This window comes from Cupressus sempervirens, chromosome 5, assembly GCF_028749045.1.
Source record: "Cupressus sempervirens isolate cs-2001-9-10 chromosome 5, ASM2874904v1, whole genome shotgun sequence".
Classification (NCBI taxonomy): domain Eukaryota; kingdom Viridiplantae; phylum Streptophyta; class Pinopsida; order Cupressales; family Cupressaceae; genus Cupressus; species Cupressus sempervirens.
In genome coordinates, this window is record NC_143122.1 from 335772361 (window position 1) to 335797177 (window position 24817).

Below are 24817 nucleotides of genomic sequence, written 5' to 3' on the forward strand. Positions count from 1 at the left end.
ATTTACCCTAGACTGATACAATGATTAGAAAGTAATAATAAGGCATGATTTGATAACAACTTACAACTCCATTTTGTAGATTACATATCTTTGTTTTTAGTCCTCCATTTTACTTAGCTTTCACACACTTCAACTATGATAGCTTGTTCACCCTTCAAGCATCCATACCCTTAAGCCTTCTTTCTCTTCTTGTCAATATCAATCTCTTATCTTAGGTCAATGAATGAAGCAATACCCTAGACTCCTTTCTTCCTTAGGTTCTCACACATGGAAACCCACCTCCATTGTCCATTTTAGGGTTTGGTTGTATTAGGTACGATTCAATGAATATAACCATGAGTTCATTTAATTCCCTTCTAGAAACTTCTCCTTCAATCCTCTATGAATTCACCTCAAAATTATTCATCTTGAATTCTATGCCACTAGCTCATTAAGCTTATCATCCACATGGTTCACACATTTGAAGAAATAAAAATTATTAGCTCAAATTCATTAAATTCATGATCTTTCTCATAATGCTGACACTCAACATTAATTTTCTTTTGATGCTTGACACATACTGCATTGCTTGGCATTCACTTATCAAATACACTTGGCACAAACTAAGATTTATTGGTGCTCGACATCAACTAAACTTTACTCAGCTTACACTATATCACTTGGTATATAACAGAACTTGACTTTGTTTGGCTCCAACTAATTTCCTTCTCAATTCCAACTAAAATTTCTCAACACCTACTATGTAGATTGTTAGGCTTGTTAGACATACTTTTCTTGACTTGGTTTTTTGAATGTAATTAGTGTATTCATCCTTTGCAACCCTAAGAAGATTATTAATGCACTATATTATTATTGTCTTACTAATCGTTGTACTCCTTTTCCATATCATAACTCAACCTTTCCTCTAGTTTCTATTGTTACCTCATTTGATCAAATCCTCTTCATCAATCAAACAAATGAAAGTACTCAAATAATCTAAGAAATTTTCTTATCAACAATAACCTTGGTTGCAACTCTAGAGATCAATAGCAATGTAACTAATTGACTAAGTGTTGAGTCACTAATAGAAAAATTGATCTACATGTCAACAATCTCCCCTTATGGCATTAGTGACAAAAACACTTTTTAAAAAATTGATCATTCAAAATTGTAAGTCAAAACTTCATTTGCCATCATTCCGTGTCTTCAACTTGGTTTTGACCTCCATCTATTGTGGCTCAGTAACATACTCTATTTTTTTGGTTTTTCAAAATTTCCTTTGTAAAGGAATTGTATTCCTTGCATATTCATACTACACTATACTATTCCCCCATACATATATGTCCCTTATATACATACATAGTATAGTATACTTTTCCTTCTTTACATACTATATATACTACTCACCCTTTTTGACATAAATGCCAAAGGTGTATAATAACTATATGTTAATACCTAAATGTGACAAGAATTCAAAATGTACCTTTAAAATGAGTATCATTGTCTTCTCCCAATTTTCCTATAGTACCTTGCTCATATGCAATGCAATCTGAACTTCTACTGATAATTCCATCATGTGATCAACTATGAAAGTTGTTATCATGGATGAGTGTCTTTGCATGTGTAATTTTTTTTTTGCAATGCATCCATGTTTGGAAGAATCATACCTTATATTTTTACAAGTGTGGCCCTGATCTTGGCTTCTTCCTTCAATAGTTCTACTTATAGATTGGTTAGATATCTAACCTTTGAATAATGTGCAGGGGTAAAGCCTGGGTCAAGTGACAATTGATGTGCATTTGCCTTCTTGTCTTCATCTATCTTGGATAATTTTTTCTTGATATCCGTGGTGAAGATAGATGTATCATTTAAATTGACAAATAATAATACAACATTGTCAATATCTTACTACAAGGTATCTCAACATTTTTGAATTGCTTGGCATGTTGATGGGCAGGAACCTGGAAGGGGAGAATCTTGTAGGGGGAATGGACCCAAGTGGTACAAGTGATCATAGTGTGCATCCCCTAGCTAAGCTTGTAGAGGAGAATGACTTGGGGATTTGTGGAGTCTGAAAGTCCTCTTTGGGTCTATTGACTTGTCCTCACGTGGTCTGTTAGGATTTTGGTCAAGCTAATTTGTTGAATGTAGGGGCATCTTGAGATAGTAAAGAAAATAATAGACACAATGGACCAGAAGATCAAAGGCCATGGGTCTCATTATTTGGAAGGAAACTTGGAAGAAAATCTTCTTTCCTTCATATGACTTTGAAATCCTTTTGGGAAAAGGGTGAGTTTCATATCTACATTCCTGATTAGATTGTTGATTTTTCTATAACTTCAATGGAATATACTCTGGTTGGTAAATTTTTGGGTGCTAGAACAAATATTGATACCTTAAAAAATATGTTGAAATGAAAGTGGATTATCCAAGGTGAAGTTGATATTGCCCCTATGGCAAGAAAATTCATGTCTTTTGTTTTTAACTATAAGGAGGACATGAATATGGTTCTATGTAGAGGACCATGGATGTTTGGCAAAAGAACTCTCATAGTTAAGAAATGGGAGGCAAACATGGATTTATCTGATGTTTTTTTCTTAAGTACTCCAATTTGGATGAGATTTCTAGGCCTCCCTTTGGAATATTGGCATGAAGACATTTTTAAGGGAATAGCAGGTTCCTTTGGGGAACTTATTCCTATTGATCAAGCTACAGCTTCAAAATCTAAAATGAACAATGCTAAGCTTTATGTGAAAGTGGCTAACCTGAATAACCTTCCTGAAAAGGTGGAATTATTTTCAAAATTAGGGTAAAGAACCCAAGAAGTTGCCTATGAGGATCTTCCAAACACTTGTTCTGCTTGTAAAAACTAGGGTCATAGGGTTAGAAACTATCCAACCAAAAGCGAAAATCAAGCTAAGGTTGTTAAGGAGGATAGGAAGAAGGGGGTTAAGACTCAAAAGAAAATTTAGAGATGAAAAACTACTGGTCAAAATGAAAAAGGTAATACCAGCAATCGTGGATCTGATACTAAGAAAGGAAAAAAGAATTGTTTGAATTCTGAAAAGCATGATGAAGGCTTCAATTTTTCTGGGAAAGGAATTTGTGTGCCTAATTTGATGAAACAAATTGTTATATACAAAAAGAATGATTTAAAATGGGAAGATGTTGCTAATCAGGAGGATACAGAGGAAAGGGAAATTATGGAAATAAGAAACAAACATGTGATGATGAAGGAAGTGCAAAATGAGGAAGACCAAGAAATGCATAAGGGGGAAGACTATGCTATTGAAATTCAGCAAAATGGGAAAGATATAATTTTTGAGATTTGGAGATTTGTATCTGAGTCTCTTGAAATACCTCTATGTAATGACTTAATCCCTTTTCAGAAAGAGTTAGATCTTGAATAGATAAGCCTGGAAAAGCATGAGCCAAAATAGAAATAGAGTTAGAGGAAAAGAATGAGAAGAAAAATTCCTCAATCTCTAAGAGGATTGAAACTCAAAGCAACAAGGTGGAGCAAGAAACTAAGATAAAACCAAATTTGGGGACAACAGAAAAACTAGGAAGAAGATCTTCAAGGAAGACTAGAGAAATTGAAAGCCTACAGAATATTGTGAATGAAGGACAGGAAACTATTCTGGATTTTACCTTTAAAAAAATTATCATGAAGATCATTACTTGGAACATTAGGGGGATGAATAGTATTCATAAATTGGACATTGTTCATAATTTTCTTAGGGATCAAAAATTGGATTTTTTTTTATTCAAGAAACAAAGATGGATATGGAAAGAGCTGAAAATATTAAATCATTCAAGGGTTACTATTTAAAGGCTAGTAGTTTGGAAGGGGCTTCAGGAGGAACTCTTATTCTCTAGAAAAAGTCCCTCTTTTCTAGATTTGCATTGAATGAAAGTAAGCACTTCATGGTGGTCAAAATGACTAACTTATTCTAGAATTCTGAATAGTACATTGTTAATATGTATGCCTCAAATACTAAGAATTCTTGGAAAAAGTTTGGACTACCCTATCTAATATTAAGAGTAAAGAACATAATGGAAGGTGGATCTTTATGGGTGATTTTAATGTTCCTCTCTATGACCAAGAGAAAAATGGAGGCAATGCTAGTCAGCTTGATGGGGGGTTGGATTATTGGAATTTATTAATAATGAGGGGCTTATGGATATGGATCTCCATGGCATGGAGTTCACTTGGACAAACAAAAGGGTTGGAAATGAATGTATCCAAGCTCGATTAGATAGGGGTCTGATATCTCTAGACTAGACCAATGAATTCATTTGTAAATTGGAGGCTTCTCAGAAAGTCAGATCAAACCATTTTCCTTTGATTTTTACTATCATTAAGGAAAATTCTATGAAAAATTATCCATTTAGATTTGAAAAAATGTGGATGCAGCATCCACATTTTAAAAGAAAACTAGAGGAATGGTGGAACATTGAAGTTGATGGAATTGCTCTTTATAAAGTGGCTACTAAACTTAGAAATGTTAAAAAGGAGGCCAAAATCTGGAATAAAAGATGTTTTGAGAACATTTTTTAGATCAAACCTAAAATTAAGGAAGAGTTGAAAATTATATAAGATATGATATAGAAGGAAGGGTATACTCCTAATCTGGTCAGAGAAGAAAATGGTAAACTTGCTGAGTATCATGATATTGTCACTAAGGAGGAAATCTATTGGAGGCAGAGGTCCATACTTGTTTGGTTGAAGGAAGGGGATAAAAATACTAGGTTCTTTCACCTTTCTACTAGGAAGCACAGATCTAAAACTTGCATCTCTAAATTAATGATAAATGGTAGGAAAATTAGTGAGGAAAAGGATATTTCGAAGGAACTGGTCTCTTTCTTTGCTTCCCTGATGACTGGTGATCCTAAGATTGATCCTCTTAACCAAGATGAAATTTTTAGATTATTCCCTCTTTTGATTCTAGACATCAAAACAAGATGCTGGGATCCATTTCAAATAATAAGGAGATTTATCAAGTTGGTTGCTCCTTAGGGGGGGACAAAACTCCTGGTTTGGATGGATTTCCTATGTTCTTTTTTCAAATTATGTGGAATCTAGTGGGGAAAGATTTTTTTGTGTTGTCAAAGAGTTATTTGGGGCAAAAAGAATGGTAAAAGAGGTTAATTCTACCTTTCTCTGCCATATCCCTAAAAAGGTGGGTGTTGACTCTCTGGACCAATTCAAGCCTATAAGTTTATGCAACTCCTTTTATAAGATCATTTCAAGGTCCTCACTTCTAGACTACTATTGGTGCTTCTAGATATTATTGCTGAATAATAGAATGGCTTCATTCTAGGTAGACAAATTCTGAACTCTGTCATTGTTGTGCATGAGAATATCCATTCTTTATCTTGTTCTAATAATCAAGGATTCATTATGAAAATTGATATTGAAAAATCCTATGATAGAGTGGAGTGGACCTTCCTTGAAAAGGTGTTAGTGGCTTTTGGTTTCAATTCTAATATTGTGAGGATTGTTCTTCAACTCATATCTACTTCTTTGATTGTTGTTTTGGTTAATAGGTGCTCTTCTTCTTCTTTTAATCCCTCTAGAGGTTTGAGTCAGGGAGACTTTTTATCCTTGATTCTCTTCACGATAATGGCTGATTACTTAGGAAGGTATATTGGGTAACTAGTTACAGATGGAGACATTAAGGGTTTACAACCCTCTTCCTAGCCCCTTATCTGTTCTTATGGTCAGTTTGTAGATGACACCATTTTTATGGACAAAGCTAATGTAAGGGAAGCCAAGAATCTGAAAAAAGATCTTAACCTCTGCTCCTCAGCCTCAGGACAACAAATTAACTGGAATAAAAGTTCTTTGTTCTTTGTGAATACCCCAGTGTCTTAACAAACTAAAATTGCTAGAAATCTTGGTTCTTCTATTGGTTTCTTTCCTTGTTCTTATGTAGGCCTCCCCTTGGGGCTTAATGCCCCTAAATCCTTGTAGGAAGACATTATCAAAATGTTTTTTAAGAAACTTGCTGGATGAAAGGGAAATCTATTGAGTTGAGCTAGTAAAGTTACTCTTCTCAAAGCTTGCCATCAAAGTATTCCTACTTATGCCTTGAGCCTTTTCAAAATTCCTACTAAATATGCTAACTCCCCCGACAAAATCCAAAGGAATTTTCTTTGGTATAAATCTAAGAAGAAGAAGAGGATGGCTCTTATTGCTTGAGACTAGATTTGTAAGTTGATCCTAGATGGAGGATTGGGAATAAGGACAATCTGATTTATGAATAAAGCTCTTCTTGTGAAGCAAGGATGTAGAGTGTATCATGATAATGAGGAATGGAGCTCCATATGAAAACATAAATATCTGTATAATGCCCCTTCTCTTTTTGATTTCTTTATATATCCTAATGTTATTTTCCCTTCTTCCATATGGGGGGCAGTGAAAGGTGCTAAGAATATCTTAATTGACGGATGCCCATGAAAACTTGGAAATGGGTAGAAGATCAAGTTTTGGGAAGATTCCTAGATTTTGGATCATTCACTAATAGATGATTTTGAGGATAGGAATTACATTGAACAATGCAAGCAATTATATGGTAGTTATGTGAGAAATTATTGTGTTAGTAATAGTTGGGTCAGCCTTACAAACATTAGCTAGGACTTCAATAGCATCTAGATAATGCTAAATGCTTATTGTTTGTATCTGTATAAGGAGGACAAAATGATATGGAGGAATGATGCTAATGGGAATTTCAAAGTCTCTTCTATATTCAGATCTAAAGAAAAAGGGCTTGGTCCATTATGGTCTAAAGCCTAGATAAAAGGTCTAACTCCCAAGATCAATATCTTTTATTGGATTCTATTGCATAATAAAATTCTAACCTAGGACAATCTGCAAAAAAAGAGGGAAAAATATGGTTAACTGTTGTTGTCTATGCAAGAAACATTTGGAGGATAGGGGTCACTTATTTTTGAATTGTATTTATAGTAAAAATGTGTGGAACAACGTCCTCATTTTTTGGAATATTGCTTGAGTCGATCATAATAAAATTGAGCACTATTTCCAAAGTTGGACTTGCCCAACTAGGGACAGTAATGTGGAATTTCTACAAAAATTTACTCTCCCTCATTTGTGGTGGGGAATCTGGAAAGAAAGAAATAATAGAATTTTTAGAGAGAAAGAAATACCTAATTGGGTCCTTGGTCAAAACATCATTAGTGTTATAAAGGAAAACTTTAAATCTCACAAAATGTCCCTAGTGGTTTCTTGATTGATAATCTGTCAAAAAATATTGGTTTGAAAAATAAGGTGGAGGATAAAAGATCAAATGTAAAATGGAAGGCCCCTCTGAGAGGTTGGATAAAGGGGAATTTTGATGGGGCTACTAAGGGAAACCCTTGAAAAGCAGTGTGGAGGAATTATAAGGAATCACATACGTAATGTTATTGGTTCTATATCTATTCCTATTGGTATTTCTACCAGTCACAAAGCTAAAGCTATAGCTACCCTTTATAGCATGAGACTGGTAATGGAAACTAGAAATAGGTATCTCTGGATGGAAGGTGATTTTCAAAACATAATTAATATGCTCAATGAAAAAACCCCAATTACTTGGACTATAGAAGATAGCATAATGGAAATCAAAGCCCTAACGGCTAATTTTGAAAAAGTCATTTTTTCTCATTCTTATCAAGAAGGCAATGTTGTTGCTGATTTGATTGCTAGCAAGGCTTTGGAAGGGGATAGTATGCTAAGTTGGTACAATGATCTTAGATCAAACATGGATTTAAAGTCACTCATTAATTATGATGGTACATATGGGATGGAGGGAAAGATCTTCCAAGATTAGTAATTTAATGATTATTAAAAGTGGGCCTATGGAGGGGTGTGTTATAATCCTAATATCATATTGTAATGCCATTATTATCTAGGTGTGCCATGAAGGAAGATTAATGAATTCCTAGTTAACTTTAGCAATTTTTTGGCTTTCTTCACGTTGTCATTTTTACTAGGTTTTGCTTCTCTGTCCATTTTAAGACTTTGTTTGAAAATGGGGGGAGAGCTGAGGAAACAAGAGCCCAAAAAATGCAAATTTTGGAAGAATAAAGCCTTTGTATGGAAAATTCTTAAGAAAGGAACTATTACTCCTTATCTAGAGCATTTGCATGGTTTCAAACTGCACATTACTAAGGCTTTCTTTATGAACTGGTTAGAAGAAAGGGTTATCTTGCATGGGGTCATGATCCATATCAGAAAGGATTATTGCATAAGTGACTACTCTCCTAAAGGAGGGTATGAAATTTAGCAAGGAAATGACCATCTCTAATGTTTCCTTCAAAAAGTTCCTAAAAACTAAGGAGGAAGAGCAAAAGCTAAAGAAGAATGGGGACTTCTACAAGTTGAAATAGATCAAGGTGATATGGAGAGTGGGTTTGTCATGTATTTTTGAATATTTCATCTTAGATGGAAGGTTCAAAAGAGTCCACAAGTTCCATTTTGTTTTTCTGAACCACTCTCTATATAAAGATAGGATTTCTTTTCCTTTCTATTTGAAGTTTTCATTATTACAAAGCCCACATGCCCATAAGAAGAAAGATACTCATCCCATCGTTCATGAAGGCCTTATTCTCTTAATTGAGAATTACTGCAAGACTAAGGTGATTATTGTTTCCCCAATTTTGTAGAGGAAAAGGGGGTTGGCGAGTGATTCTTAGTCAAGAAAGGGAAATAGGGATGTAGGATAGAGTGTGAAAAAGGAATTAATAATTGAGGATACTTCCCAAATAAATGAAGAGGAAATAACTAAATCTTCTAATAAAAATGAGGATAAAAATGAGAAGAATGAGGAAGACACAGAGATGGGGGATATTAGTTCTAATTTGGGGTGTTATCTTGTTAGTAACGATGATGTTGGGAAGAATGATGAGGATGAAAGTCTGGATAAAAATGAAGATTCAAACAATATTAGTAATGAGGTTACAAACCAGGGCATTGATGGAGAGGAAAATGTCGAGGAGGAGGTGGGTAAGGAGAAAGATTTAGGAAAAGAAGAAGCCAAGGGTATGGAGCACCCTAAGGATAAGAAGATGGATGACCTGACTATGGAGGCTATGCTTACCTTCCTATATACTACTAAGATGAAAGCCAATTCCTCTCTTCGTGGTCTCCCCCAGATTTACAATTAGATTATGAAACTATAGAAAAATTTGGGTAAAGTGCAGAAGGACCATGACAATGTTTGGGCCAAACTTGTGCTCCTGGAATCCTAGGTGGGAAATATACCTAAAAAATTGAAGGAATATGAACAAGATCTCCAACACTTGATCAAGGAAAGTGGCAACAAAATGGAGCAAGGAACTTCCAGTTTGTGTGCGGCCATGGCAAGTTTGGGGAAGAAGATTAATGAGGTTGTGACTCCTTGAGGACCAAGTAAAAGTACCAAATTAAACTTGCAAAAGAAGGTTGCTAAGGATGCTGGTGGTACTAGTCTTAACCTTGCTAATACTACCTTAGTACAACTAATGTGGGTAAGGAGGTTGCTGAGATAATCAAGGAACTACAGTAGTGGTTAGGTTTTGTTTTGTTTTTGCTTTTTTTCTTCATTTTGAAAACTTTGTAACTTGTAGGTTCTAGGTCCTTGTAAAACTTGGTAATGTTTTCTAGTTACATTATGTGGTTTCAGGTCCCTATAAAACCTGATGTTGTGTTTTTTTTTTTGGGTTTCAGGCATGTGTTTTCCTTGTGTGCTTAGTTGAATATCTTATTTTCTACTATTCAGGGCTTTGGGTCCCTTCAAAACATGCTTTTACCTTAATCTAAAAAATACAACATTGTCAATAGATGTTTCTAGTGTACCAAAAATAGTAGCTAACTCTACTTGGTCTATTGCAATCCTTTGTGTGACTTGTTCCAATACTATGTTCTCAAAATTCTTTTTTTCTCTCTAAAGTAGCTTCCCCTGTCCATTTAGGTATTCATTGAATTTGTGAACATTATCTACTAATTGAGCAAATATAGGTTGAGTTCCATCAACCTCAATATTTAGAGCATCAACAAATATTCTCTTTATGTTTTCAAAGACTTGGTTTTCTTTCTTGATTTATTCTCTAAGCTTCTACTGCTTAGTTCTCTTCTTCATTAATCCATCCATGGTGTTTTTTTGATTAGGAGTGAGGGTAGAGGTATCCCAATTTGGAATAACTATATCCTCATCAAGATCAATAGTTTCTTTTTCCTTGCCCTTTGGTGGAAATAATTGGTTTCCCATTGTCTAGGACTTTAGTACTTGGTTGTGACTCTTTCTCAACTATTATTGTACCTTTTATAGACAAATTTATAATGGAAGTAATAGTTAAAAATTATGGACTGGTAGAAAAATTTGAAATGAAACTAACAATATGAATGCCTTGTTGTTGCTTGGTCAAGCTTGATGATGGAGGACCTTGCTACTTAGTAGATGATGTTTCAATCACTTTTTTCATTGGAACTTTCAGCTAAATTGATTCAGAGGTCAATTGAGTGCTTGGTGTAGCAAAGTTATCCATAACCACTCAGTAGAAGCTATCTATGAGCCAGATTGTGCTAGGGATATGTTTAGTGAATGAAAAAATGAGGCCATGATTGTTGCAATAATTTTCTCTACATTAGTGTCCTCAATACCTTGTATCTCTAGAAGACTTCCTCTAGTAGCTTCCTATTCTTCTTCCTCATCATCTAGATTGACATCATCAAGTTCATCATCTTTTATTTATATGTCTTCTTCTAAATCTTCTTTATCTTTCCCTTCAATATGAACATTAAGGTCACTAGGTAGATGTATGTGATAGATGCTTTTCCACTTTGTTGTAGTTTCCTTCACTACTAATTCAATGTCTTTTAACAATATCATAGATGTGTTCAGGTTGAGAGCGATTTTTTTCTTAGTATTATTCAATGATTCTTTCATTTCCTTATTATGGATATTTGGCATTAATCACCTCAAGTTTTTTACAAAGATATCCTTGACAGTCTTTTGTGCATTTTCTCATCTTGGCTTTATTATCTACATGAATTCATTAGGCATCTACCATGCAAGTTCATCTATAGAGTACTTCCATTTTCTTAGCTTGGTTATAACAACATCCTCAATCTTCCTTTTCTCATCCTCATTCCCTATCACATACTAGAGGAATTTAAATTTTTTCATGCTAGATCCTTCCTCCATTTTTGTTAATCTTTCCTAAAGTGAAGGTGCAGATCTTTTGAATATTATCTACTTGGCTTCATCTTCACCTAACTTCAATTTCTTTCTTGACTTGGTTGCTCTTTTTGTGAATACAACAAGGGATGACTTGGCATGTCTTGTTATGACAACCTTTCCTTTATTCCTAAGAGTCTCTTCTTCCTCATATCTTTCTTCTTCTTCTTCATTCGTTGCATCATCTTCTTCAATATCATCACCTTTTCCAATATTAAGCATTAGAGGGGAACCTTATTTTTTAGTGCCTTTTAGTATCTTTTCTACTCTTTTTTTTCCTTTATTGACTGCTTGAGGTAACTTAATCTCAAGATCTATTCTTGTGTTAGCTTCAACATATGTGCTAAAGTATGCATATTTGGGATCCACAAGCTCATTAAATAGAGCCTCTATGATATCCTTAGTGTCATCAATGTTCACCTCATACTCTAGAGGTTTAAACCATGCCACTCTAGATATAACTACTTAAATGTATACTTTTTCATAGTCCACCATGAAATAAATATCATCCTTGTAATCTATAAAAATTTTATTGGGGATCCTATATCTATTATTCATCTTCTCCTTGAATGTTTCAAAGTAGTTATCCATGATATTTTCAAAATCTCCACCCATATCTACCATATACTCAATAATTTGATATAAAATAGGAAAATATTTACTCCATACTATTGTACCTTTGGAAGGGAAAAAATTATGATGAAAAAAGAATGAGCATGTTAGAAGCAATTCAAAATTACAAGGATTATTATTTGACCCTATGATGTTCTTGACATTCTTGTTGAATTGATTCAATAGCAACTTGGCAATGTCCAAGGATAGGTTATTCTTCACAACCTTGTAAGCAAGATCGATAGTTTCACATGATACATTATTTAATCTTGCTGAAAATTAAATCTTATGTGCAATGATATGAATGCTAAATTTTAGTTCTATGTTAGTTACCCTATTAATCTTCATTCCTCTTCCATCCCACTCGACAAGAGTTCTCTTTTCTAGTTCTAACCAACCTAAGGTTTTAGTTGACTTTTCTTTAGTAAACATTGGGAATCTAGTGATTATATGAATCATTTTCTTATTTATTGGAATAGGTTGCTCCAACTATAACTTCCCATTATGTAAATAACTCAAAATATATCTCATCCATTTCAACTAGAAGTGTCTTGGCATATATAAGAGATATGAGTCAAGCCCTTGGTTTCAAAATGATGATGTTCAAGTCTTAATGCACCATTCATACATAATTCCTTGAATGCTTCATTCATTTCTAGGGTTCTGAGTTCTTATATTGAGAAATGATAAAAGGGAAAAATGTCATGAATGAGTAATACCTTAGGTAGAATTTGAGATTTTAAACTAGCTGGGTCAAGTACCTCTACAATTATTGGACACGACTTGAAGTTTGGTTCCTTGCAGTCAACTCCACGAGCCAACATCTTAGAACCTTTCTTTTCTTTTCTGCTCAAGGATACCATACTCGATAGTGTAGAAGTTGATGAAAGCCAACTTTATAGCTTGCTAAGATCACTTGCATGCAAATAACCTACTAAAGAGAAACTAAAGAAGGAAAGGAAGGGCTTCGAGAAACTTAACAAAGTGACATAAATTATATTGCAAGAATGAAAAATGAAATTTGTTGTACAAAAATACAATGGGAGAACCTATTTAAAAAGGCCTCTAGGAAGCTTGTAGAACAAGCTAGAAAGTGCTAGGAGATAAGTGTGACAACTAAGCATACATCTACAAAAGGTGGATTATCCTCCATGTAGGTGAGAAGATAAGTATAACTAGGTAGGAACAAACTCTTGTGTTGTCAAAAACTCCTAGATGGCAACTAATAACTAAATGCATTTATCTAAGTAAACTTAAGTAAAGCGTAAATAATATTTGTTTACTCTAATACCCCCTTTAAGTCCAACTTAGAGAAATACATTTAAGCTTAAAAAAGCTAAGATGAAATGCACAATGGGTCTTGCCAACTAGGTCATTTTAGGTACCCATGTACAAATTCAAAGAAATGCAACCTCTAAAAAAGGGGAAAGAGAAAAAACCTCATGGGAAAAGCCCTCCTGCAAAAAGAGGTAAGTACAAACATGCTAGAAAAAATGAAGGAAGGAAGGCCTCAACAAGTCTCCCTAAGGACAACTTCAATAATCCCAAGTATAGAGCACAACTAGAGATAGTGTGGTGATGCAAAAGGTTTGGTGAAGATGTCAACAACCTATGCATCAGTGGGAATGTACTCTAATGAGATAACACCATCCTGAATAATTGATGGATGAAATGCATATGCAGCTCAATGTGCTTGGTGCACTGATGCTCCACCAAGTTGCAAGAAATGTGAGTGACACTTTAATTATTTCACCACAAAATAGTGGGATGATCTGGAGGAAAACCAAAATTAGTCATCAACTGCTGAAGCCATAAAATCTCTTGAATAGCAAGTACTACTACCTTGTACTTACCCTCTATAGATGAAAGTGTGTGAGCGTGTTGCTTCTTGCATGACTAGGTGATAGGACCAGAGGAAAGACAAAACACAAAGCCAAAAGTGGACTTTTAATCAGCGAAATCATTGGCCCAATCTATTTCAGTGTAGCTAAAAATGTGAGGAGTCCCTAATTTGTAATGAATTCCATACATGAGTTTTCCCTTAATGTATGTCAAAATATGCCTAGCAACTTGCCAGTGACTCTCATGAGGGGCTTGGGAAAACTATGAGACAAGGCCAACTACAGAGGAGATATTAGGATGAGTGTGTGTTAGGTACAACAAGTTGCCATCCAACTGCTGATACAAAGTAGCATCCATTGAAGGCGAAGAGAAGGAGGTAGAAAAGGTGACACTCAGCTAAAAAGGTGTTGGAGTAGGCTTGCAATCAAGCATGTCAAAGCATCAGAGAATGTCAAGAGCATGTTTCACGATTGATGAGGATGATGATCATGGTGATCCAAATTTATCTCGGCTACAAGATCCTCCATAGATGCCTAAATGGGCTTGAACTATAGTTGAGGCTACAAGATCCCTGGCTAGTGACCCTTCCACTTCCTATCACACTCATTCTCATACTACAAGTTCTAGTCTTCTTAGTTATGGTATTTGTGATGACCCAAAAACATTTACAAAAGTGACAAGACATTTTGAATGGGACAATGCAATAGAGGAGGAATATTCTTCTTTGATGAAGAATCATACTTGGGATCTTTGTACTCTTCCTAAGGGAAGAAAGCTAGTGCGATGCAAATGGATCTATTGTACTAAGTATGCTATTGATGGTTCAATTGATAAGCATACTTCTCATCTTGTTGTGAAGAGTTTTTCATAGATTGAGGGTATTGACTACACTGAGATATTTGCCCCTATCACCAAGATGAATTCTATCCACCTTGTCTTATCCCTTGCAGTTTCACACGATGGCCTATTTTTTGGATTTATGTGAAGAGTGCCTTCCTGTATGGTGATCTCACTAAGGAGATTTACATGGAACAACCTTCAAGATTTCTATAGGATACCTTTTTAGTTTGTAGACTTTGATTCTTATTATATGGTCTCAAATAGGCCCCTCAAGCTTGGTATGATAAGATGGACACTTTTTGCTTTCTACAGGCTTCACCCACTACCATTTTGATCCTATAGTGTACATTCAACATCTCGAAGTTGAGATTTTGACTCTTTTCCTCTAATTTGATGATCTTATCCTCATAGGTAGCTCATCCTTTAGGATCTTAAGTGTATGTTGATGGACTAGTTTAAGATGATTGATCTTGGTTTGCTATGCTATTTTCTTGGTCTCCAAATAGTTTAGTCCTCTACTAGGAAGGTACAAACTGTAGGAGGGATCTCATCAAACTAAACATCCCATCAAAATAGGACCTCTCTAGAATTAGGATCAAACAACCTATAAGCCTTAACATCCTCACAGTAGCCAACAAAAATGAGTTGTTAGCTCTTCCAGTCCATTGCTTTCCTCTGAGAATCACATACAAATGCCCATGTTGCACTCCAAAAAACTTAGAATGACGATAAATTAGGCTTGACATGAGACCAAGCCTCCTCAGGAGTCATATGTCAAACTACCTTGTGAGGCAACTAATTTAGAATATAATTGGCACAATTGACTGCCTTTGCCCAAAAATACAAATCCATGGACCTAGACTGAATCATATAATTAGCCATATACCCAAGTGTTCTATTCTTTCTCCCAACCACACCATTCTACTTAGGGGTGTAGGGCACTAAAAATTGATGCTAAAGACTATGTTTAAGGCAAAAATCTCTAAAATCTTTGTTCACATACTTTCCCCCATTGTCCCTGTGTATCCACTAAATAGAAAGACCAGACTGCTTCTCTATAAATGTCTTGAAGATTCAAAATGAATGAAATACATCATACTTGTACTTCAAAAAGTACACCCATGTGCATCTGGATAAGTCATCAATGAATGTAAACACATATCTAGCACCCAAAAAAGGAGTAGGAAATGACATGAGGTCACTATGAATCAACTCCAAAGGTTCCAAAGCACAAGTGGCTCATCCATGTGGAAAAGAATCCCTATGTTGCTTGCCAAGTGTACAACCCTGACAAACACCATCTATACAAGAAATTTGGGGAAGCCCAAGAACAAGTGCCTGTGTGCTCATCTACTGAAGATATCTATAATTGACATAGCCAAAATGCTCATGCCAAAGTCTACTTACTGAATCTACATGTGCAACAAGGCATGAGCCTATTTCATCAGAAGACTCAAATCCATAAAATTAGTAGAGGTGAGATGTAGAGTCAGCACTCCTAGTAGCCATAATCAACTCAAAATCATGTAGGTCTTGGATAACCAAATCACGCAGTGAGAACTCAACTATCTTACTAGAGGCAAAGTCATAAATCTGATAGATGGGCAATAGGTTCATCAAAATTTCAAGGATACCAAGAACATCCTGAAGAGAACCCTCAGCTAGTGTAATGAAACCAAAACCCATAACTAAAAGTTGTGATGAGTTCCTAATGATAATCTATGAGGTAGCATAAGGAGCAAGAGAAGTGAGAAACCATGGAGTGTTTGTCATACAGTGAGAGGCACCCAAACCAAAAATCTAGGTAGGCCATGAAGTTGTAGCTTGAGCAGAAAGAGCATGAGCTTTCCCCATAGTAGGGGATGAAGACATAGGAGTAGAAATATGATGTTCCTTCATGGCTTCCTCTAAAGCTTCCAAATGCTTCCAACACATAGAAATGGGATGTCCATCCTTGTCACAAAAATTACAATTCTCACTTGATTTCTTCTTAGTCTTGGAGGTAGACTTAGCAAACTTCAAAGAATATTTACCCTTTGGAGGGTTAGCTACAGGTATAGGATTAGTTTTGGTGTATCTTTCTTCAATTTGGATTTCTTCTTTGATTCCACTTTAGAAGATTGAGCAACCAATTCTTGTCTAGAAGAGCCAAAGGCATCCACCTATGGAATATTTTCCTATTCTCATGTCAACCATTTACAAAATGTCACAAATGAAGGCATCTAGTGTTTGTCACCCAAGGCATCCATAGCAGAATAGAAAGTGGAATAGAAGATCTAATACTATCCTCACAACTTTGAGGGTATCAAAAAGATATACTCATCATTTGTTCTAGTTTTCCCACTTCCCTACAAAATTGTATGTAGAGATTTGAACTTCATCAAGAAGTCTTCAATAGTGGGAAAGCTAGCTAGCGTCAAAGAGGTCAACTCTGCATCAAGCTGAAGTGCCCAAAACTCATTCACTGTACCAAATAATGTCTGGAATTTGGTCCAAATAGTGCATGGAGAGGTCAAACCCTCCAAGTGAAATAGTAAACTATCTGAAATGGTCAATGCAATTAATCCCATGGCTTCATCCATTTGTTCCTATGTTGAAGACCTTCAAAAGGGTGTTGTAGAATATGTTGGTTTACATCCAGACATGACCATAAGCGTCTTGACATGAGAAGCCTTGTCATTTGTGCTTTTCAGGTGTGATAGTTGTGCAGTGTGAGCTAGGTCACAAAAGAATCCAACATTGAGAGAAGAAGATTAAAGTGGAAGGGTCTTATTCTGAAGTAAATTATACAAAAGAAAATGCCCCCCCAAAACTGATAAAGATATCCCTCAAATACCAAAGAAAAAAACTATAGAAAGCACAAAAATTGAGAAAAGTACCTAGATTCTGGATGTGGAGGAGGAAATAGAAGCCTCAACTTTAATGCCAAAAATGGGAGCCCAAATGAACTCAGAATGAAATGTAACTAGTAGCATTGTCTCTATCTCTAAATCAGCTTCCTAGCACTTCTTTTAGATTGGAAAAAGACCTCCATATGGTCAAGTTATGCCCAAAAAATAATTGCTACTCCAAAAGACAAGCTCATTGGAAAATTACAAACACAAGAAAAATTTTGACAGTCGTACGGCCATCAACTAGATGTCGCTGAAAAAAATTTGGCTGTTGAAATAGTGATGTTAGCTACCAAATTATGACATCATCTTGTCAGAAAGTGACATCAGCAAGGGGCCTAGGCTGATGACATAAGACTATCAAAAAGTGACATCACAGTATGCAATGGTGATGTAGGCAAGCAGAAAGCTAATGTAATCCCACTAGAAGATGATGTCACACATAAGTAGGGTTTGGCAGCAACACTGCTAGTGGAGGTCATGGGTGGGAGGAGACCACTGGTCACTTTGCAATAGTAGGTGGTGGGCAGATAGTGCAGTGGTGGCTACAGAGTGGTTGTGAAGTCTGGTGGCTTCGTGAGGACTCCATGGTGGCACTGGAGTGGTGCAGTGGTGCTACCATAGTGGTGTAGTGGCACTGCTACCTTTTTAAATTTTTGGAGCAATAAATGCATCTATATAGCCTCCCATGTGGCAAATTTTTTTTGCCAAATGCTATAGTCACCAAAAATGGAAAATTTTATATGGATTTTGACTATAACGGGTCTTTTGAGTGAAATGGCAGCATCTCTTTGAGCCTAAAGTGCCTGGAAAAAAATTCTATTTCTCCTTATTGAAGAAAAAATCACAAAAAAACTAGGGTTTGTGTCTCCAAATTGTGGCTTCAAAAATCCTTCAAACTAGGAAGCAGTAGGGAGGCTTTGATACCATGTAGAAGTTGATGAAAACCAACTTCATAGCTTGCCAAGATGGCCTGCATGAAAATAACCTACTAAAGAGAAATTGAAGAAGGAAAGGAAGGGCTTGGAGAAACTCAACAAAGTGAGAGAAATTATATTGTAACAATGAAAAATGAAATTGAAGTACAAAAATATTGTGGGAGAGCCTATTTATAAAGGCCTTTAGGAAGCTTGTAGAACAAGCTAGAAAGTGATAGGAGATAAGTGTGACAACTAAGAATACATCCACAAGAGGTGGATTATCCTCCATGTAAGTGAGAAGATAATTATGACTAGGTAGGAACAAACTCCCATGTTGTCAAAAACTCCTAGATGACAACTAATAGCTAAATGCATTTATCTAGGTAAACTTAAGTAAAGCATAAATAATAATTATTTACTCTAACTGGTAGGGTTTCTAAAAACTTCAAAAATTCTTCAACAACAAATGTCCAATTTTCTCTGGGGCTTTGAAATCACTTTTCACTAATAGCTTTGGAAATTTGTGGTGAAAATAGTGCCTTCAATGTCTTGCTTTTAATAAATTTCTCTTGATCAATTGCCATTAATGCTTCATACTTCACACTTGTTCAGTGATAGACTATCCTCCACTTAGTTTATTCATTAATTCTTAGGAGACATTTACCACTCATTAGAGTCACCATCACTCAATAAGAACTATCAAATGTGTATCTGCAATAATATACAACCCAACCTTACTTAGTAAGGTCTTGCAACCCAACCTTTCCCAATAAGGTCTTCTACTTTTCATTATGCTTGGTGATCCTTATGCATCTCAAATGCTGATTTCATCATTCTTTCTATTGGCTAGTACTAATGTTATATTGCTTCCATTGAATCAAAATTTTAGTGGTCTTCATAGGGAACTCAGGTGAAGTGTTTGGACCACCCAACTCATTGACTTGCATGCCATTTACTTCACAATCTTGGTTTGCATTCTCTAGAGATTTTGATACCCACTGCTACCTCATTTGCTTTATGATATTGTTAGCTTTGGCTTTTTTTCATCTTCAATTCTACCTATGTTCATGCAATTCTTCGTAAGATGTCCAAGTTCTATACAGATAGAATATCTCTTGGTAGTGTCTCTTTTTCTCATATATGTTTCAGACAATTTACTCCAATGTGTTCAAATTCACCACAGTAGTGACATTTCCACCATGTATTATAATCCCATTCAAATATTGCTTTCACAATTTGTTCTATTGGGTTTCACTACTTGGTTTTGCATTCTGAAGATTTATGTGCTTGTTTCTTGTAATTATGATTTTTTCCTTCAAACTTAGTTTTCAGTTTACATTCACTTGCTCTATGACCATGCTTATTACAGTTGTAAAAATTTCCATTGAATTTGGCTTTTCTATTACTCAAGAATTTATTTGATGTATGACCTATCTTATCACAATGATTGAAAGTACATCTTATATTGTGATGTGAATATCAGGATTTAACTGTGTGATTTTGAGTCAAACTCGATGACCCATGTTTCATGAGTAGTGATTCAACATGAATCCATCTCTCATGAGAATAAATGGAACACTTAGTACTCATTGGATCTAGGTGATGCTCACAGGGGTGAAGCACCGGGACTTCCCGGGAGGTCACCCATCCCAGTACTACTCCAGCCTGAGCGCGCTTAACTACGGAGTTTCCTCCACAGTTAAACCCAAAGCTTGCAACCCCATTTGCAAAACCTTCACCAAGTGTTGTGCCTTATGAACCATTCATTAGAAAGCCCCTTAAGCTCATCAATTGATAAGTAGGAGATGATTTCCACAGCTAGTCAAATTGTGATGTGAATATCAGGATTTAACTGTGTGATTTTGAGTCAAACTCGATGACCCATGTTTCATGAGTAGTGATTCAACATGAATCCATCTCTCATGAGAATAAATGGAACACTTAGTACTCATTGGATCTAGGTGATGCTCACAGGGGTGAAGCACCGGGACTTCCCGGGAGGTCATCCATCCCAGTACTACTCCAGCCTGAGCGCGCTTAACTACAGAGTTTCCTCCACAGTTAAACCCAAAGCTTGCAACCCCATTTGCAAAACCTTCACCAAGTGTTGTGCCTTATGAGCTTCACCCTAAACCCTAAACCTCCCGGGAAGTCCCGGTGCTTCACCCCTGTGAGCATCACCTAGATCCAATGAGTACTAAGTGTTCCATTTATTCTCATGAGAGATGGATTCATGTTGAATCACTACTCATGAAACATGGGTCATCGAGTTTGACTCAAAATCACACAGTTAAATCCTGATATTCACATCACAATTTGACTAGCTGTGGAAATCATCTCCTACTTATCAATTGATGAGCTTAAGGGGCTTTCTAATGAATGGTTCATAAGGCACAACACTTGGTGAAGGTTTTGCAAATGGGGTTGCAAGCTTTGGGTTTAACTGTGGAGGAAACTCCGTAGTTAAGCGCGCTCAGGCTAGAGTAGTACTGGGATGGGTGACCTCCCGGGAAGTCCCAGTGCTTCACCCCTGTGAGCATCACCTAGATCCAATGAGTACTAAGTGTTCCATTTATTCTCATGAGAGATGGATTCATGTTGAATCACTACTCATGAAACATGGGTCATCGAGTTTGACTCAAAATCACACAGTTAAATCCTGATATTCACATCACAATTTGACTAGCTGTGGAAATCATCTCCTACTTATCAACATCTTATATTCTTTTGAGCTTCTTGTTGAGATGATTCATGTTCTTCTATGTATCCTATTCTAGGTTTTCCTTTGTTTCTATATCAATTTTGTTCATTCAATTTGTTCATGCTTTCCTGAGAATTCATCATTCTTTCATAGGTTTTATTTTTAGTGTTGATATCATTCTATAGTCTTTCATTCTCTAATCTTAGATTCATAAGTTCTTCATTTGCATTGATGAGCTAATCAATGAGGTCTACTTGTTGAAGGGATAGTTTTTGAATTTCATTGTTCTTTTCTTCTATCTCTTCTTTGGCTTTGACTTTTTCTTCCATGAATTCACATAATCTCACTGATTGGATTTCTTGTTCCCTTTTTAGTTTTGTAACTTCTTCTTAAAGATTTAAATTCTTTTCTAATAGATCTTTGATTGCTTCATCAGTTTCATCTAAATTTCCTTTAGGATATATATCTTCAATTCTTTCTTTAGTGTAGAGATTGTCATTCATGTGTATTGCAAGATCTTTCCTTCTTTTAAATTATTTAGAGAGTTGCTCTGTAGTGCCTCTCATGTTTGTAGTTTAAGCCATGTTATATTTTGATTCAAGAGATACTTGTTACTCTTGTTATGCTACTTTTGAGATGACGTAAGGGTTAGATGTTATATTTTGATTTCTATATCATAGATGCTATATTACTCTGATATTCAGTTTATCATATTCGCATGTTGATGCCATTTTGAGATGACAATAGGTCTATGATGATATCTAGTTATCTAGTAATTGGGCATATCTCAAATTCGATTATGTGATAGATTTATGCTATGGATAATTACTTCATTCTTGCTTCATTATGTTTTATGAGAATGTGAGTGATGTAAATGGACTATTTTGATATAGTTGAATAAATGGTTAAATTAGTTATTTATTGCATTGATTTCTTCAGCTATGTTATTTTATGCAATTGCAATTGATTGTGTGTTTGAGCGTGCATGATTTATAACCCTAGCAATGTCACATGGAGTTTGTGATTCAGTTGTTCATAATTTCCATTGTCATCCTTGTATGGTCGACGTATCCTTATTTAATTGTTTAAACTAAACCTTTCAATGATTATTAAATCCAATCTAATTTGCATTATGTTATTAGACTAATGAGCATGTCTTTGCATTTAGTGTTTCACATTAATGTGATAGTTGTTAAGGAAATTTCTATAATTTTTATTTTTTGAGATTTAAAGTTTATTGAATTTAATTTTTGGAAAATTTTCCATAGATGAATTCCTTTTGCCAGGAAGAGCTTGTTTTCATTTTGGTCGATTCAAAGTCTAGCTAGTCTAACTAGCTATTGGCCCAAATTGATTATTCACTCAAAAAGTGAATAGGTCTTGAAAGAGGAATTTAATTCTTTGCTTCTAATTTTTGTAATTTGGAAAATTTGAAGCTTTTTTTGAATTCCTTTTCCTGAAGGATTTGTTTTCTATTAATTGTGGGAGCTATAGCCATGGGATCTTTGCAATGATGGACTCATTGGATCTAAATCGGAGAGACCTTGCTTTGCTATCATATTTATTCATATTTTCTAGTTATTTATTTTATCTAGATTTTTTCTATTTTAGCCCTTTTGGTTGTCAGGTATGACTCTCCTATTTTCATGCTTCAGCTCCATTTCTAGTTTTGTTTATTGTAGTCGTTTATTAGGAGGTTGAGAACTATTGTTTGCCTCTATTTTTGTTTGTTAGTTCTACCTGGTTGGTATGGTATGAATGTTTTCCTAGTTTACAAGATGAAGATTTGGGGGTTTCACACCATTATGCTAGTCATTTTTGCATACGGTGTCCAAACCTAAATTTTATTGGATTTTCAAGGCTTTTGTTCCCAAAGATCAAATGGGTTTTAATTTTGAAGTTTTCCAATTTTAGCATTTATACCTCATTTTGTGTGCCACCCTATTGTCTTGAGTTTTCTTAGTATGATGTTGCTTGTGGATCCACATCATCCATTTGGATGATAGTAAGACCATTGTAGCACTTTTATGTTGCATTGGGATGCATGTCACATTCATCCCCTCGAATCTATTTTCAATTGTGTGTGTTTTGTTTGTGTTCTCATCTAGTCCTTGTCTAATGATCTTTATGATGGTGGTGTTCCACACATGAGTACGTACACATACATTTGTTGGGTGACTTGCAATGTCCCTTCTTCCACATACTTGCCAAAAGTTATGATCATTTAGGGTTGGGTTGGGAATATGCATGCCTATGGGAACTCATCATTGGATGAGCATGCATAGGGTAGGGTAGCATATGGAGGGGGCTTCTATCTCATAGCCTAGGGATCATTGTGCCTAAAGGGTTGAAAAAGGAAGTTTTTAATCAAGTGATAACTAAATAAAACATTGTGTGGTAATAAAACTTAAGATAATAAAATGTATGTGCGAGAGCCTTTAGTTGAGGAGTTGAAGTGCATGATCTGAGCTTGGGCTTTCTGATTCCAAGAAACTCTCCATGGTATCAGCCCCTACATAGTAGCCCATTGAGTGTCTGACAAAGACCTGTAGTTTATGCATTATCTCTGATCTTGGTTTCAGTCCTCATTATTGTCTAGCATGAGTGTTAGCCATGGATGTTGTGCTTTATGTGTGTTTTTTCTTGGATAATTATCTCCATTAGAATGGTGGTAGTGGACTAATTGGGTTCAAACAGTTAGGAGGCATAAATATGTATATCACTACTTGGGACTAGTGAATAGAAATAATCTATTATCCCAGTGTGACCATTGTTGGATATTTTCACATGGTACTTTAGGTTCTAAAGTGTGTTTTCTTGTGATTTATACTTTCATTTGAATGCTTGTATATCATGTTTAGATGATGTTAGTATCGATGCATTTCCTTATTATGATGTTTAGCATGTGATTTGATGATGTTATCTGCTTATTTGGAGTATCTTTTTCTTTTGGTTTAGCATGTTAGATTTCATGTTCTTATATTGTTATTACACTAAATAGTAGTGATGTCCTTATAAGAAAACTCTAACTATCAAGCTGGTAGTTTTAGATTTTACACGTGGGGGATTGTTAGGCCCTTTGAGGTTTCATGATGCTATTATAGTTTGAAGGAACCACACACTTAGTTTGGTTGTTTTAGTTCATTATGATCCTGCTTTTGTACACTATGATACTTTCAGTAAGTTATTTTATTATTTTATTTAGATGGTTGTTGCAGTTTCCATCCTACAATTTATCATTCAATTGTGTATGTCTCGATTGGTGGATCCAATACTCCTTGGTGTAGATGAAATTCATTTATTATCTTTTTAAATTTTTGTTTTTGGCATGTTATTTTGGATCCTCACAGGAAATTTCACTTTCTCACACGAAAGTGCAAAAGTTCACATGGTGTGTTGAGTTTTCTAGCACAACTCTTGGCACTTCCTTGCACAAAACTCCACACTAGTTTTGGGTATTTTAGGTACTAGGCCAAGTACTTCCTTGCACTGTTTGGTGCATTTCCTTGCACAAAAGGCAATTTTCTTACATGGCATGCTTCACTTCCTAATGTGAGACTTCTACCTATTGTGGTCTTCGTGCAAAAGGTAGGGGGTATCTCCACTAGTTTTTGGGGATCACTTTTTGGTGTTTTAAGTACCCTTTGGGTTTGCTTAATTTTTCTTCCTTTAAAAGATCCTAGATTCCTTGTTTTGTTGTCATCTTTGGTTTTTGTTTCTCTATTTGTGTGTATGAATTTAATAGTGGAATTTGGAGATTTGTTTGTTGCTTAAATTGTGGTTAAGTCTTCCATTGTCATCTTTGTGATGCTT